The 17,504-nt window shown below is 46.3% G+C and overlaps 1 protein-coding gene across 1 annotated transcript in view; it reads right to left on the bottom strand.

Moving 5' to 3' along the window:
* The window catches only part of WWOX (WW domain containing oxidoreductase), a 974,128-nt gene that overhangs the window by 568,232 nt on the left and 388,392 nt on the right, over window positions 1-17,504 (bottom strand). The gene's annotated exons all lie outside the window — the stretch shown is intronic.

The raw sequence follows: 17,504 nt of genomic DNA, 5'->3' as shown, positions 1-17,504 counted from the left end.
CCTGGCCAGAGCAAGATCCCTGAGGCCTGCTGATTCAAGGGGTGAAGAAACTGACTCCACCTTTTGAAGGGAGGTGTAGGACATCACAGGTAGGGGCACGTGTGCGGACAGAGGGGAAGGAATTGTGGCCATTTTTATAATCCACTGCAGGTATGAAGTGGCGGCATTTGTGGACTTAATATCTCTCAATCAGGACACACTCAGAGATAGTTCCTAATTCCAAGGGATATTATCTGAATCAGATAACTAATCAATTCTCTTGGACAATTTACCGTTACTTAACCCAAAGGCAGGTGGGCAGAAGAGACATGGCTCCCAAAAGTTTTCTGGTTCCAAAAGTCTCTAAGTCTTCTTTCAATTGGGGGAAGAAAAAAAAAAAAGCGTGTGCATGTATGCTAGACACACAGTATGTCTGAACTCTCTTCTACGTTGGTATTGTTCTTTTTTTTTTTGGCATTAATGGTTGTCGGTCGTATTCTTGAACCCACCCCACATCGCCTGAAAACTGCAACTGCTTCAATGATATTCAGAGCATTAAAAAGAAAGAAAGAAATAAAAGGCAAGTTTCAGAAGGGCAGCACTTACCCCATTCACAGGAAAATAGACTGAAAGGAAAGTATTGTCAGAGTGTTTTGCGAATGACATTTTCAGCCATATAAATTGTGATTTATTTTCCCATGTAATCATCTTGATTGCAGACACCCTTTCGGAGAGATCGCACCGCTGTTGGCTAGCTCTTTCAAGCCTCACAAGACAACTTTCAAACCTGATTAGTATGTATGATGGGAAATCAAATACATTATATTTAGCTTGAAGTGCAGAGCGCCATGGGTGCAAAGAAAGAAAGATACGGGGAGGGATAAAAGGGGAAAAAAAAAGAACATCTGTAATCCTTTTCAGAGGACTCGGTGTGCACGTGCGCCAGGGTAAGGAGCGGAGCTGGTGGGTGGGGGTCTGTGCAAGCTGCCCGATGTAATTAACCGATTGGGGATCATCTCCTTACCGGGCGGCTCTCAAGTTGCTAAGCTGCGGGATGTGATGCCTCTGTACGCAGGACAGACTCATGCTTTTCTGTTACGACATTGAAGAGCTCATCGCTCCCATCAACCCGGTCTCCCCAGCGTCAGGGGCTGTGACGCGTGGTGTGCAGGCTTACCCGCCCTCAGAGTGGGGCTGTCGCCTGGTCAGTGGGCACAGTGGCCTACAGGCAGGCTTGGCCTCAGCGTGGCCGCCTGACAAAGAGCGACGCTCCAAGTGCAGTGTGTAGATGTGGCCCAGCAGCGCCGAGACCAGGGTGAGGCAGGAGGGACGCCGGGGGCAAACGGGTCAGCAGTGACAAAAGCTGGGGGCCCAGCAAGTGCAGGATGGCACCTGCATGGAACCTGGGAGGGCGCGTCTCCTCCAACGGAGGATGCCTTAGGTGTCCGCTTGCTTTTGCCCTGGCCCTGAGACCCTAGAAGCAACAACAAGATGGAAACACATACCTCCCGGTGGGGTGGGGGGGAGGTGAATGGACCCGGAAGGTAATCAAAACCCTAGTTCTTATGTTAATAGAACACAGCTAGATTAGAAGCAGAAGGAAGGATGTGCAGGGGGTTTGAGATAAAGTGAGATTTCTGAGGAATTCTGTGTGTGTGGGGGGGTGGTTCGAGGCAACACCCCCAGGTTCCTCAAGGCCCTTATTCCTCTCCTCTGCCTTTTGAGCATCCACCACGGGAAAATGTGAGAAGTTCGTAATTTCCAGAGCGCCTGAATCAAAGCTAGGCGCTTTGATTAGATTACCATCTAATCTGACTTGACAACTCTATCCAGAGAAAAGGAAAGGAGAGGGACGTCTGCCGAGTGCCTACTGTATGCCTGAGCAGGTCTAAAAGTTGAACATCCATTGACTGCTGCTTCACCATCAGAGGAATCCTGACTGTTAACTGATTCTGGGTGGGGACCAAGAGGCACAGGGAAGATGATGAGTTGAATCAGGTCGTAGGGAAGACCAAACTTCTTCCACTCAGCTCCATCTGCTGGTAACTGAAGACCCTGAGCTACATAAGCCCCCTTTCCCCGACCCCCATCCTACCAGGCTGGGGTCACAGAGGAAGGAAGGCAGGTCTGCCCAAGATCCAACCTCAGAGTCCATCGGGGAGGCTCTACCCTAAGCTTCCTTTCTTTGTGTTTTAGATCACCCTTTATTTAACGCTAAACTTTCTGCCTCTAAAAATGTCTCCGAAAAGATCTAGGCTTTGTTTTCTGTTATTAAAAAAAAAAAAAAATGTGGCTTTGGTTGGTAGAATACTAAGTTGGTCCCTAAGGTTCCTGCCCCCAGTGAACACCTGGCCTTTCCCAGTTATTCAATCACTAGTCTAGGTACTGCTGTGAGGGAGTCTTGCAGATGTTAATTAAGCCTCCAGATCAGCTGACCGTCAGATAAGGAGACTATCCTCATTGGATGAGCCCTTTAACTCGGGTCTAGATGTCAGAGTCAAGGACAATCAGAGAGGCTTGAAACGTGAAGAAGATTCAAGGCGCAAGGCAGCCTCTGTTAAGGGCTCTGCAGATGGAGGAGCCTGTGACAAGGACACGGGTGGCCTCTAGGAGCTGGGGGTGTCCAGTCACCGACAGAGTGACGCAGTCCCCAGCCTTTCAACCACAAGGGACAGAATTCTGCTGACAACTGGAATGAACTTGGGACTGGAGTCTTCTCCAGGGCCTCCAGAAAGGAAAGCAGCCCCAGCCGACACCTTGAATTTGTCCTTGTGAGACCCTGAGCAGAGAACCGCGTCACGCTGTGTCCAGACTCCTGACCTACAGAACTGTGACCTAATAAATGGGCACTGCTTTGAGCTGCTAAGTTTGGGGTGCTTTGTTACTCAGTCATCAAGAAACAAATACGGCAGCATACAACAATCCCAGAGTTCCAAAGGAAACTTGCTTCTACTTATGGCTGGCTTTCACAGTCACTATACCTTCAGAGGAGAAAATTCTTAACACAGGAACCTAAGCGCCAGAGCTGTATTAATTTTTTTTTCTTTTTTTTTACTAATTACTAAAGGATTAATTCCAAAACAATATCTCTCACTAGTATTACTCATGATAGTAATATGATACTGGAGCCGGTGAATGTAGACCAGCTGCTCTTGCAATTATTTTTCTATGCCATGTCCTACACAAAGTCAAGTGAAAAAAAACTTCAGACCAAACAGAATTTTCAATTTCTTCCACAAAAGGCTCCTCATCGGGTGGCACTGACTTATTCAAATACACTACATGCAGAAAAGCCCTACCGTGGGCATCCCTGCATCAAATATCATTAATACAATCTCCCAAACTTCAGAGATGGGGGGAAAAAAAACAGCTTTGTAAATTTCTTCTTATAACCAAAATCACACACAAAAAAGATGAGAACCCTTCAATGTCACTAATTTCTCTGAAGCAATATAACAGCAAACTCCTGAGACCTCGGCTATTTCAGACAAAATAGAAAAATGTAGGTTCCGGAGGAAGCTGGGGAGCTGGGCTTTCTGCGACAGACTCTGAGCCAAGTCACCAACTGAGGTAAAAAGCGGAAAAGAGCTAGCCAGTGGGAAGCAGCCGCACAGCACAGGGGGATCAGCTCGGTGCTTTGTGACCACCTAGAGGGGTGGGATAGGGAGGGGGGGAGGGAGGGAGACGCAAGAGGGAGGAGATATGGGGATATATGTATATGTATAACTGATTCACTTTGTTATCAAGCAGAAACTAACACACCATTGCAAAGCAATTATACTCCAATAAAGATAAATAAATAAATAAACTGAGGTAAAGTATGAAATCAGGGGACGAAAAAAAGGATGGAAGTTGTGGTTTTGCGCCCGTCCACTGGGGGCCTGAAAGATAAATGGGCTGAGGATTGCCCTGTCCATTTTGGCTACACATTCACACCATTCAAGTCATGAGAACACTCCACCAAGAAGCTACTACTGCGAGAAGGCAGTTTCCCTTAAGGAGGAGGACTGAAAAGAAGAAAAAGAAAGGCAAAGAAAATCCACGTGGAATACACAAAAATACATGCCCACTAAAACCTAAGCCACTGGATGTTTGCTGATAGTACTGCTTTAAAATCCCATGCTGCTCTGGGAGCCATTGCTTCCTACAGGTTTTAAGAAGAAACTGTATTACCAAGGTGACACAGGCGGTGCTCGAGGGGAGGGGAAAAAGTGGAGTAGTTATTTTTATCAATTCCTTGGCTAGGTAATGTCTTACCTCCCCCCTCCCCACAGCAGAATGCCATCTACTTGCCCCTCTGCACTCAACCAGCAGCCACATCTTATTTCTACATCCCTCCCTGGCTTTGACTGCCATGATCTCTTGCCTGGACGGTTCCGAGGGCCCCTCTGCTGTCAGTCCTGCAAATCCGTCCTTCTCACTGAAGCTGGAGGACTCCTAACTGCACACTTAGTCCCCTTATTATGTGCAGGGTACCAAAATACCCATCAACTTTCCCAGGGCTTTCCATGACCGTGAAGATAAAACCCAAAATCTTGCTGGAATTCCCAAGGCACCTGGGGACTTTAGCCTTGTTTACCCTTCCTGTCTCACCTTTTGTCACCACTGTCCCTCTCCCATGCCAGGCTCTAGCCAATCAGAACCAAGTGTCCTTTCCCCCAGTGGCCAGACCTTGTCTGGATGCCCAGAACGTGACCATGAGCAACAAAGTCCTTGTCGTTGGGGGGATGACAGTCTGAGGTGGCCTGCAAAGGAGTAACCAGATGGCCACAATGCAATCATGGTTGCAGTGAAGGGTGGAGGCGTACCCACTGCACTCAAAGTTCTTGTGGATGGGGCAGGGGGTGAGAGTTCAGGCCAGGCTTCTGGAAGAGTCAAAGTTAGCCTGGAGAAGGAAAAAAGAACATTCGAGGCAGAAGGAGCTCATACAAGGATTGCCTGTTCGGATCTGGGATTGGGGAGCTGAGATGCTGGCCAGCTGAATGAATCAGAGGTCTAGGGTCGGAGGGCCTAAGAGAGGCCACCGTGATAGCTGGGGTATGCGGGGGTGGGCTCAAGAATCCGTGTAATTGCCGAGCAGGGGTTACAAACGCTAATGCCTGGGAGGGCTGGTGGGCACCATCCAGAACCAGAGGGCACGTACCCCAACTAGAGAGGGGACAGCCGCTGCTCCAACCCAGCCCACTGGTGCCATGCAGGAGCACAGGCAAGTGATGCCAGCTCTGCTTTGTCAAGAGAAGCAGGAGGTCCCGACTGTGATGTGAAGTCTCCCAATTTTTAACAGGTTGGCAATGAAATGATTTCACTGAGAAAACAAAAACCCAGCAGCCTCAAAAAAAAGACATCTGCAAGCCACCAATCTCCAACTTCTGGGAGAAGAGCTGGAAATGTGGATGGAGTGTCCAAGCGTTGGAAGATTTTCTTGCTTCCTACCTGGGGGTTCGAAAGCGAAAGTGCTGAAGAGAAAGTTGATCCCCGGGTTGGGGGATGGGGTGGGGTGGGGTGGCAGCAGCAGGCGGGGGCCAGAGCCGCTCAGAGGGGAAAGGGGGCTCCTCTGGAGGCTGGACACGAAGCCAGGTCCTCAGAACCACAGCCCCCCGGCCCCGGCCATTAGTCCATATTGGCAACAAATATTCATTGAGGGCCTACTATGTGCCGGGCACTGTTCCAATACTCTGCAAAAGCATAACAGACAAAGTCCCTGCCCTAGAGGGATGCACACCCCGTCCTCTTTCTGAGGAAATGATAAAATGGGACAGTTTTCAGGGGTTTTAGCAAAGGCTCCAAGACATACAGGTTCGCCCTTTCCAGCTTCAATCCCATTCTCTTTTTTTGAAAATCAGGCAGGACACATGGCCTGGAAGTGAAAGAGGCCCCAGAGGCCCGGGGCTCCAGCACCCCAGGACTGAAGGGCAAAGGGCCGTGCTCTCCTTGTTCCCTGCTGGACCCCGACATCCAGAATAGTGCCTGCGCACAGCTAGTGCTCAGCAGGCATCGCCAAATACATTTGACAGTTTGGAGCTCAGAAGTATTACTGAGATCCCAGAAAGAAAAAAAAAAAAAAAAATCACTAAAGTTGGAATTGGTTTTTGCATATCATAAGTATTTCTCTTTTGCTTCCAGATCTCTAAGTGATGGTAGATAGGGCTCTACCATCTACTATCTCAAGGTAAAGAAATAAAAGCAACTCTGAAAATAAGTCAGACAGAGAAAGACAAATACTGTATGATATCACTTATATGTGGAATCTAAAAAATACAACAAGGTATGAATATAACAATAAAGAAGCAGGCTCACAGGTATGAAGAACCAACTAGTGGTTATCAGTGGGGAGAGGGGAGGGGGTAGGGGCAGTGGGGGGGGGAAATCAAGAGGTATAAACTATTAGGTATAAAATAAGCTACAAGGATATATTGTACAACATGGGAAACACAGCCAAATTTTATAATAACCGTAAGTGGAGTATAACCTTTAAAAACTGTGAATCACTATATTGTACACCTGTAACTTACATAATATTGTACAGCAATTATATTTCAATAGCAAAAGAAAGGATAATAATTTGTCCATCATTCTGTTAACAAGACTAGGTGTTCGCAAATGGGCAGAATCAAAATCTAACAGCCCGCTTCAAAAAAGGAGGAGGGGGCTTCCCTGGTGGCGCAGTGGCTGAGAGTCTGCCTGCCGATGCAGGGGACACGGGTTCGAGCCCTGGTCTGGGAAGATCCCACATGCCGCGGAGCAACTAGGCCCGTGAGCCACAGCTACTGAGCCTGCGCGTCTGGAGCCTGTGCTCCGCAACAAGAGAGGCCGCGATAGTGAGAGGCCCGCGCACCGCGATGAAGAGTGGCCCCCTCTTGCCACAACTAGAGAAAGCCCTCGCACAGAAACGAAGACCCAACGCAGCAAAAATAAAACAAATAAATAAATACTACGCAATTGATTTAAAAAAAACAAAACAAAACAAAAAAACAAAAAAAAAAGGAGAAATGGTACGTGGAATTCTCCCAGTCTTCCTTCCACATTTGCCTCCCTGCCCCTCCCTCATGACAATTCCCTTCCTCTTTTGATTTTATTCTAATATGTTTCAGACTTTGTTTCCGCTCCCTGGGAAAACAAACAGAAATCGGTGTCACGCAAAAGCGTACTTACATATTTTAATACTTAGTTCAGTTCCCTCCTGAACACTGACACCACACCGGCGCACGGGGGCCAGTGGTGAGTGCCCCGACCCACATGCCTGTCAGACATCTACTTCAACTGGTCTCAGGCACCCCTTTCGCTTGCAGATACTTCCTGACTGTGCCCTCACGCCAGCGCGGTTCAGCTCGGGCCCACGATGAATGAATCACTGTGGATATGGGAACAGACCACTCCATCACAGAAATCCCCTGGCCGTTCCTGGTGCCCTGACCCCACAAGAACGCTGCCCCCACAAGTCTCGGGATCAGATCCCCTCTGTCTCGCCTGAGCCACAGCCTGACAGCCAGCCATATGTTACCACGGGCCGGCGCCTCCATTTCTCCTTTTGTTCCATTTTTTCTTTCTTTCTTTTTAAAAGAGGAGGAGGGAAGTTTATTTCCAAACTCCCTTGCATCTGATGCACGATGGGCTTGCATTTGCTGTTAAAGCAGAAAATTATAAGGAGGGCCTAATTGACCCTCCTGTGTCTTTGGAAAAGCCTGTCTGTGGTCTCTAATTGACCCTCTAGGTACCCATGGAACAATGAATGAATCTTCAGGAAATAATGGAGGGCGATGATTAATAGCCTGGGTCTGGCTGGACCTGTGTCTCTCCCAGCTCTTCCCCCTGCACTTTCCTTCTTCCCTTCATGACACTCGAGTCCCCGGATTTCATAAGCTGTGATTTGTTATTATCGCTGAATAATAAATACCCTGCAGGCGACACTTTAAAAAATCGGACACATCACGATTCTGCAGAGATTGGGATAACATTTATGTAAGCTGGCATTCTCATTTTCTCCTTGGCTAATGCTCGGACGAGTCTTCCCCCCCGCCGTATTTGTGGGCCGAGTCAAAACAGGAGGCTTCTCTCCGGTATCTAGTAAAGTCACTGCAAACCTGAAGCCCTTTGGAACTGGGAGGCTTTTTCCTATTCCTGGGAACCAAGAGTTCCCATTCCGCCTTGTTCAGGTGAGGAATAAAGGCCCTTCAGGAGTGCAGCGAATGACAATACTAATAGTAACAAGTGACCTCCCTTTAGGGTAAAGTGTATAACGGCCCCTCATACATATCATCTTGAGATAATACTCCCGCAAGCCCTGAGACATAGTCAATGCTATTATCCCCATTTTTCAGATGAGTAAGCTGAGGCTGCGGAGAAAGTAATTTGCCCAGAGTCACAAGGTCCCCATTTCTGTATGTCTCACAATATTCAACAATACCTGTGCCAAATGTACAATATTAAAGGGAAAATTTTTTGAAATAATGGGTAAAAGAATAAAAAGGAATGCCTTTCCTTTTAGTTTGCCTTTAAAATGCTCCTTTCCCCCAGACAGATCAGGAGAGTATATTTAAACTGAAAAATATGCATGTCTCTGGAGGATTATAAGAGGCCAGAGGGATTTTTTTTCCTGTTTTGCAAATTCACAGCATTGACTATACTTTTAATTAAAAATTATTAAAGAGGGAGGGAGGGAGGAAAGAGGGAAGGAAGGAAGGAAGGGAGGGAGGGAGGGATGGAGGGAGGGAGGGAGGAAAGATGGATGGATGGATAAAAGCCACTGAAATTCAAATGGCAAGGGAGCCTCAAGCTGCCAGCCAGGCCCCACTGGGTGTTTCTTCTTCATCAGCGCTTCTTGAGAGAGGAGGCTGCCTGAGCAGCAGGATGGACGCCTGGGTAAGGATCACACCTTCTGTGAAAAGCACGGATCCTCTCCTGCCACAGGTCTCACCTCCATCATCAGAAAGCACGGGGCCACCAATCAGGGTCATGGGCTGGGGCTGGGGGCTTCTGGGAGCCATCAAATCCAGGAGTCACTTCTGAGAGTGACTCAAACATAGAGAAGAGAGTTGAATAATCAAATCCGTGTGCACTGAATGGAGAACTGCCATTCAAGGTCATAATTTTAAAATCAAACAAGACAATCCGGAAGACTGTTGGCCCAAAGGCAGACCCCTCCCAGGGCTAGTCAATTCCGAGACAGACCAGATGGGAAACAACCCATGCAGGAGCACCCCTTTCAAATGCAAACCAACCCCTCCAGACCCCACACCCCCAATGCCTCCAGCTCTAGGCTCTCACACCCCACACCCTCCCACCCCATCACTCCACAGCCAGGTGCCAGACACCCAGGGGCAGCCCCTATAGCTCAGAGCCTGTGGAAATTACTCGGACCAGTCAATCCCAAGCCTTCTTGCCCTGCGTCTCTTTCTTACAGACACCACAGTAAAGGCTCCTGCCCACTCCCCACCCTGGCCCTCTGCCTTCTGACCAAGCTGGTGCCTCGCCGTGCACCCCCTATGGCACGGCCTGTGCCCCCTCTCTTGAGATCTGTGAGTATAACAAACCACCTTGTTGATGGCAGTTATCTCCCGATCTCAATATCCAGACAGTAATAAAACCTATTAAAACAGGAAGAAAAGAAGGGAGGAAAGAGGAACAGAAGGGTGGAGGGAGGGGGAGAGGGAGGGAGGGAGAAAAGAAAGGAAAATGATTGAAGAAGGAACAAAGAATGAATTATAATTAACTTAAAACCTGCTTTTCCCTTTGAGGAGAAAACTAACAGAGCTGTAAAAGAAACCCTCTTCTACTCTGGGTGGAGATGTGCCCATTAAAGATACACGTGGATGCTGGGTACGCAGGAGCTCCTAATGGCAGAACTTGACTTCCCGTCCAACGCTCAGCGTCCAGTGGGCTCCCAGACCCTCCCAGCTGCTTCTCTGACCAGGGCCACCTTACTCAGGAAATGAGCAGAGAAGTGAACTTCCTTGCATGACTGACAGTAAACACCTAAGGTGGAACTGGATTATAAAATGGTATCAAGCTATAAATAGAATCCTACTCGTCCCTTTTAAATCACTCGCGGTGCTTTTATTCATTAAGATTCAGACGCTGTGGAGGGTGCAGATGTGCCTTCTCTCCTCCTGGATCCCAAATACAACACCCCATATGCAAGCAAATGGCTTTGTATAAATCAGATGACAGTTTACAGGGTGAGATGCGGCTTCATCAGAATAGTATTACAGTCTAATCTGCTTGGGGGGAACAGGGTTAAGCAAATCCAGCTTTAACTGGAGGTCACATTTACATGTGAAATTTTGGGTCCGTGTAAGGAGCGTCTTGGTCTTTGGGTCACCCCACCAGTGATCTCTCTATCACTTTCCTCCCAGAGGGGGCCCCAGGTAACGTGTACGGAAGTAATCGTGTTAGGAAGCCAAGGATGGCTAGGCCCCCTACTAAGAGCTGGTTCACATAGACAGCCCAGGGCCCTCTCCCATTCAGTTCTCAAAATCTCCCTGCGTTTGCTGTCACGTGTAAACGCGGGTGGTTTTGCTGATTGGAAACCACATGACTGAAACAACACTTGCTCGGGCACTTAACCCAGGAACGGGAAAAGGTGAAAGTGGTTTCTGTTTATTTTTATCTCGACCGTAAAACGGAAGGGTAATCATGTCTGTCCATCTCTGCGGAAGAAAAACCAAGCTGATGGACGATGACAGAGCTGCTCTTTCAGGGGTGCTTGGCGGGAGGCTGGGGCACTAAGTGCTTCTCAGCCTGTCAGGATCCGAGGAACGAGCAACGGTGGCTGCAAGTGCCCGCCCCCTGCTTTGGGCATTCACCGTTCAAGGCAGAGGTGCCAGGGGCAAACAGCTACCAGGCGCAGTCATCTAACTCTAGGATATTCCTTTCCTTTGAAAGAGTGACAGGAGCAGACCGCCTAAGCCCTGCCTCCCTGGACCATATTCCAGCACTTGCAACGGTATGATGGATGTCCCTGTCTCCAAGACGGCAGGGAGGTGCTCTCCCGTTTCATTACTACACTGGGTCAATTTTATGGTTAACATTTTAAGGAAATATAAATAAACATGAGTTCAAATGACCACTAGCCCCCTTCTGCTGAAAAAATTTAGGCACTGATACAAAGGTGTTTAGAAGACAAGCCACATAAGTAACACCCAGGAAAAAGTCTGGGAGAATTCTGTTTTCCTTAGGTTTCTTCCAAAACCAAGAGTATGATTCCTTAGTATCTGTATCATGGAATATACTGCCTGTGATTCAGAATCCTAACTACCCAACATCTGCCCTCAAAAGGCTTTGTAACACATCCTAATAACACATTCATCAATTAACCCTCAGCCTCCAGCCAAGTGAGAAGGTAAATCATCTCCCCTATTCCTTTTTCTCTTATTTCTTAAAAAAAAAAAAAAAAAATGATGTCAGCCCTTAGTCTTTTTGTTCCAAATTCTCATTCCAAATTCTTTTTCCCACGGTGCCCAAGTATGAAAAGTATCATCTCCAAGCTGGCCCCTACCACCAAATCCAACCATTTCAGCTCTGCTGCCATTCCCCACAGATCCAGGGAGTAAGGTATTTGACAAGAAGTTCCAGGGTTAACAAGAAATTCCAAAGCAAGGGCTTCTAGTTATGTCAGGAAGAAATAAAAATTCAAAAGATGGGCACTTGTCCACAGTTGAAAATGTGTTCTTAGACCGTGAAAATTAAAAAAAATAAAAAGTTTTGAAATTATATATCCCAAAATATGTGCTCCAGATGCCAGCAAACATCAACCCACAGGCCAAATCCAGCCCATTGCTCGTTTTTGTAAATAAAGTTTTATTGGCACACAGCCATATCCATTTGTCTACATATTATCTAAGGCTGTTTTCACGACACATCACAATTTGGTAGTTGTGATGGATGCCATATGGGCCGCAAAGCCAAAAATATTTACTATCTGGCCCTTTATAGACAAAGTCTGCAGACTCTGTTCTAGACCAAAAATTAGTTCATGTGACCCTCAAATCCTTGGATCTGCTTTGTCATCCTTTGACTATAAATGGAATGACCAAATAAGAACATTTTAATGAGAATACTAATGAATTATTAATTTGGGTTTAGGGTACAAGAGGAAGTCAAAGAACTCTTAAAGAGTTCACAACCATTATTTTTGAAATAAAAAAAATGAGATCTGTACCAGGTAACTCAATTCAACCACCTGTATTTATTAAGTAGTGTCAGGTGGTTTCAACATGGGTATTTGCCTTGATTGTGAGGGAAAAAATTCTTCCTTCCTTCCTTCCTTTTTCTTTTTTTCCAATCCACTATGCCCTTGTTTACTTTGCCTGGTCAAATGAAAAATGCTTTAAAGAGTCCCCATCTCAGGTAAGTGTCCTGCACGACACAGGTTACACGTGTATGTTACAGGTATTTCGGTAACACAGGTCATCTGAGAAGTTCATTTTACCCCTAGGCTTGGTATCCAGACTGTAGGATGAAGCCGTTTAGAATGTACTTGATTCCTATAACATGCAGTGATTTTGCTAATGTTGTTCAGTTTTATTTCCTTGCCCAGAATGATTTCCATTAGCTGGCTTACAGATTAGCCGCCTAATCTCCTAACGAGAGCTCTTCGATCAAATCGTCTGGAGAGGCCCCATGTCCTGCTGTTGCCAAGTGACTGACTTAAGAGATGGACAAAAAGGAGACACACCCAAGTCCAGACAGTGTGATGAATGGTGGATCCAACTTTCTCTGAACTGTGTATCATGAATTAATGGGAAACCCTGAAGAATTAAAGGAGGGGGGGAATTACATTACCATGAATAATATAAAAAAAGTGATATTCTGCCGAAAAAGCTTTTGAGTGCAAGTGACTCGAACAAATATATTAACAGAGCTTACAGCAGATTCAATCAGGTTGAACGCTCCCCGGAATTTATTTTGAAATAAGTTTTATATATCCGAGATGTGAAGAATAAATCTATTTGTGACTGGCAGGACAGCTATTAACATGCAGATTTTAATTCTGCCTGAGATTCTGTACCGGTCCCATTGTCACCCTCTTACTTCTGGCAACCTCTCCCAATTACAGACGGAGCACACCTCCCCAAATCTCAGTGCCATAATTATGCGCCAGCGAGCTAAGATTTATTTTTCTCACTTTATTCTAACTTCTAAAAAATCACTTCAAATGTGTATTATCAAGGCGCCGAAGGAGCTATTACATTTAAAAGTATGTTACATCACTCCAATCCATCCATCTGTTGGAAACGCCAATACAGGGCTATGTTCGGGGGACAAAACTTAGCAGTTAGGAGAGAAAATCTGCTTTACGAAACCTAGGCGCACATTAACTTACAATTAAGCCGGGATGTTAATGAGGTTACGGGGTGTGACGGGTTTAACGGGCTGCAGCCAAAAGGCAAATATTGAAGTGAAGGCGTTTATTTTAGAACCAACAAGCCTGAACTGAACCACTACAAGAAGTCCCATTAGCATTCTCGTTATTGGGCAAAATCATTTCATCTCTAAAATTAATTAAATAAATGGGAATGACCTGGAATCGTTTCAGTGGCAAGCGGACAGGGCAGCGCCGCGTGAAAGGCAAACCCATTCAGAGTCAACAGGCCCATCCATTCCTGGAGAGGTGACACGGAAGTTGACAGGAAGTGAAAGTGAAAAATACGAGGCATCCAATAAGGCCGTGACATGCTTTGAAGGAGTGGGCAAAGCAATTTTTTAAATAAAGTCTATTTTTTTATGATTATTATTATTTTTAAATGTAGGGAAAGCATGCTTTTGGATGGAGATACAAACTAGGTTGAAGGCTCATAATTTAGAAAATTCCGATTCTGTCCTGAGTTGTCCGTATTGATTTTCCCAAGCCATCTGGATTTTTGGGGCAATGAAGATTCATAAACTATATGGCAAGGAGAAGTTAGAGATGAGGTCAAGGGCCATTGCCAGGGTTCTGAAGAGAATCAACAGCACACCCTTGGTTCAAATCAGATCCACGCCCCAAGAATCTCTGGGTCACCTAACGAATGAGGAAGGGAGGTATGGGAAGCACTGATCAACAGGTGCTACCCAAGAGCTGACCGCTACACCTCAAGGGCACATGCACCACAGCGCTGTTTAAACCTGGTGTCTCGGTGCCTCCTGTCGCTTACGAGCTGTGTGACCTCAGAAATGCATCTAGCCTCTATGTTCCTCACTTTGTTCATCTGTAAAACAGCGATCCTCATGGCATCCCCTCTAGCAGGATTGTTGTATTAAATGGAAGGGGCTGATATTCACAAAGACGCTAACTATAGTGTCCCCAATGTAAAAGGCTCGATAAAGATTAGACTCACCCATCCCCGTGGGTTGAATCTGGTAGATATTCCAACAGGTCTGGTAATTCTTTGCAAGAACCGTTATGCCCAAACTTTTCTAGGCTTTTCTAGGTAACACTTGCTGAAGCAGATCGGACTTTCTCAAAACGTGTTCCCTGGACCATCTGCACCAGAAGAACCAGAAGGGCTTGTTTAACATGCAGATTCCTGGACCCCATCCTGGATGGATTGAATCAGAATCTCTGGGGAGTGGGGCCCAGGAACTGATGTTTTTAAAATAAGTTCATGATTGAGTCTTAGGGACCTAGAAGTTTGGAGAACTTCTTGTTTCAACACACAGAATGTAAGCAACGGAATCACAAACTTTTCTTGAGCAAATCCGCTGCAATCCCACAGCATTAGACATGATTACACACAAAGTGATGCAACTACGGATCCACTATTCTTCTGAACCATCTCTCGCCCCCATTTTCCAGGCGTGGGCCGCGCAGGCTGCCTTCCAGTTGCTGGAACTTGCTGGATACAGGACAGCGCCTTAACGTCCTCATCACACCTACAGCTTGCTTTCCTCCTGGTCCCAGGCCTGTCTCCCACCTGACAGCCTGCTTGCCTTTTTCATGCCTAATTCCAACCTCACCTCCTCCTCGGGGAAGACTTCTCTACCCCTAAACAAGGTGAGAGTGGCCTGTTCTAAACTGCACTAGTTATTACCTTACACCCTTCGTCATATCATTAACCATCTAGCAATTATTTAATTATGGGATTTAAAAAAAAAAAAAAAAAAGACCCTCTTTCCTGAAAACTGATGGAGGATATGGACTGTTTCTTCCTGATCCACCATAAGATCCCTCATGCCCAGCATGGAGGGTTTATGGACTGAACTGTGTCCCTCCCAGATTCATATGTTAAAGCCCTAACCCCCAATGTGACTGTATTTGAAGATAATTTAATTTAAATTATCTTCAAAGAGGTAATTCAGGTTAAATGAGGTCATAAGGATGGACCCTAATCCAATAGGATTGGTGGCCTTATAAGAAGAATATATGCCAGGGAGGTGCCCAACGCATAGAAGGATGACCATGGGAGGACACAGCGAGAAGGCCGCCATCTGTGAGCTAAGGAGAGACATCTCAAGAGAAACCAACTCTGCCATGACCTTGATCTTGGACTTCCAGCCTCTAAAACCGTGAGGAACCAAATTCCTGTTGCTGAACCCACCCAGTCTGTGGTGGGCAGCCCTAGCACACTAATACAGAGCCTGTTCCAGAGCTGGGACTCAAGAATTGTTTGATGGCCAGCCAGGACCACTGGGCATCGCCGTGCTCTCTCCATCTTCACTATGCCTGGGGGAAATCAGAAACAATCTGCAGACAGTCCACAAGCAGAAAGCCACAGGGGTCATGCAGGTAACGGCTTCCTCTTAGAACCATGCTCTGGAACTTGATGTCAGAAGGACGCTTGTTCTCACATGTAGGGGACTGGTCACCAATACGGGTACCATGCAGTCCCCTGTGGCAGAGGCTGTTGGTTGCCTGCTCAAAAGCCATCACTCCCCCCCCTTCACCCCTGCTAATGAAATTCCTGTCTCCCTGCGCTGGGACCTGGACTGTCATTTAGACCAAACAGCTCTCCTGATTCTTGTAAACTGCACCCCCTGGCCTGTCCGTGGGAAGGAAGTCACTGCCTAATCAAACCACTCTCTCGAGTCCTGGGGAGCTGAGACTCAGCCTTTCTGGAAACCAGCACACACTGATGATTCTTTGGTATCTGCTTAGCAAGAGAATCCTTAAAATGAGAATGAAAACTGAATTCCCATTTAGGTCGTCGCCTTATTCTAGAAATAATCTCGTTTTTAATAATCTCATTTGAGGGGCTTCCCTGGTGGCGCAGTGGTTGAGAATCTGCCTGCCAATGCAGGGGACACGGGTTCGAGCCCTGGTCCGGGAAGATCCCACATGCCGCGGAGCAACTAGGCCCGTGAGCCACAACTACTGAGCCTGCGCGTCTGGAGCCTGTGCTCCGCAACAAGAGAGGCCGCGATAGTGTGAGGCCTGCGCACCGCGATGAAGAGTGGTCCCCGCTTGACACAACTAGAGAAAGCCCTCCCACAGAAACGAAGACCCAACACAGCTGAAAATAAATAAATAAATAAATAAATAAAATATTAAATACGAAGATGTTTTAAAAAATAATAATAATATTAAAAAATAATAATAATCTCATTTGAACCCACTGTATACTGCAGTGAGTTGGAAAATGCTCTTTGATGCCACACAGATCTGTGTTTTTACAGCTCTGCCACGCCACAGCTCTCAGGCTTGGGCAGTCACTTAATTCAGCCATGGTTTCCTTATCGGGAAATGAGGAACCATTTATAAATTGGACATGATATCTACGTAGTAAGGCTGTTGGGAAGAGTAAGTAAGACAACGGAGACAAAGTGATCAGCACAGTGCTGTTGATAAATCATAACCACAACTGCATTATTATTGAGTCAGATTTTATTATTAAAAATAAATGTTAGCACTTATTGAAAGACATCTACTGTTTAACAATTACAAACAGAGAGAATGCTAGTATCAGTTCTCTGTGTCCTTACCAAAATATTTGCTCTCAAAACTCAATTTTTTATTCATTGGAAAGAGCCTGTGCCAGATCTTGGTCAAAATATGCAAATCAATTAATTCCTCAGTTTTTTTCCTGAAAGGAAACGTGGGTTTCTGCTTGCGAGGCTTTTCTTACTGTAGTAACCTCCAAGCCTTACTACTGGAGGTTTTAAAACTAAGGGATGTAAGTCTAAGTACAGATTATCTTTCATCACAGCGTTCTAATTTGACAAGAAATTTATGGCAGGCTGCTGAAATGCTAGTTTATTGACGATCAAGGTATCAACTGTCCTTGATGCAAATAAACAGCGTTTTTGATTCATAAGCAGCGAGACAGGGCACCTACTGGTCCTGGGGGCTGTGCAATTTACAGGCACTCAGTTCTCATCGATGTACTGTCAGTATATCCAAGGCATCTGACAGGTTCCTGTTTCCAGGATGGATGTTCCCTCCACAACCCAGGGAGCACAAAAGCTAAGGGTCTGGCCTTACAGGCTTAGAGCCTCAGTTATCACTGAGGAGTTAATAATGGGAACTGTCCTTGGCCCCAGATTTTTCTATTCCAGGCCTTTCGGGATTGGGTACATTCAATACAGTACTTAGAACAGGATTTGGCCACCAC

This window comes from Balaenoptera musculus, chromosome 19 (genome assembly GCF_009873245.2).
Source record: "Balaenoptera musculus isolate JJ_BM4_2016_0621 chromosome 19, mBalMus1.pri.v3, whole genome shotgun sequence".
NCBI lineage: Eukaryota > Metazoa > Chordata > Mammalia > Artiodactyla > Balaenopteridae > Balaenoptera > Balaenoptera musculus.
Note: the sequence above shows the minus strand (reverse complement) of the source record. Positions and strands in the feature narration are given on the sequence as shown.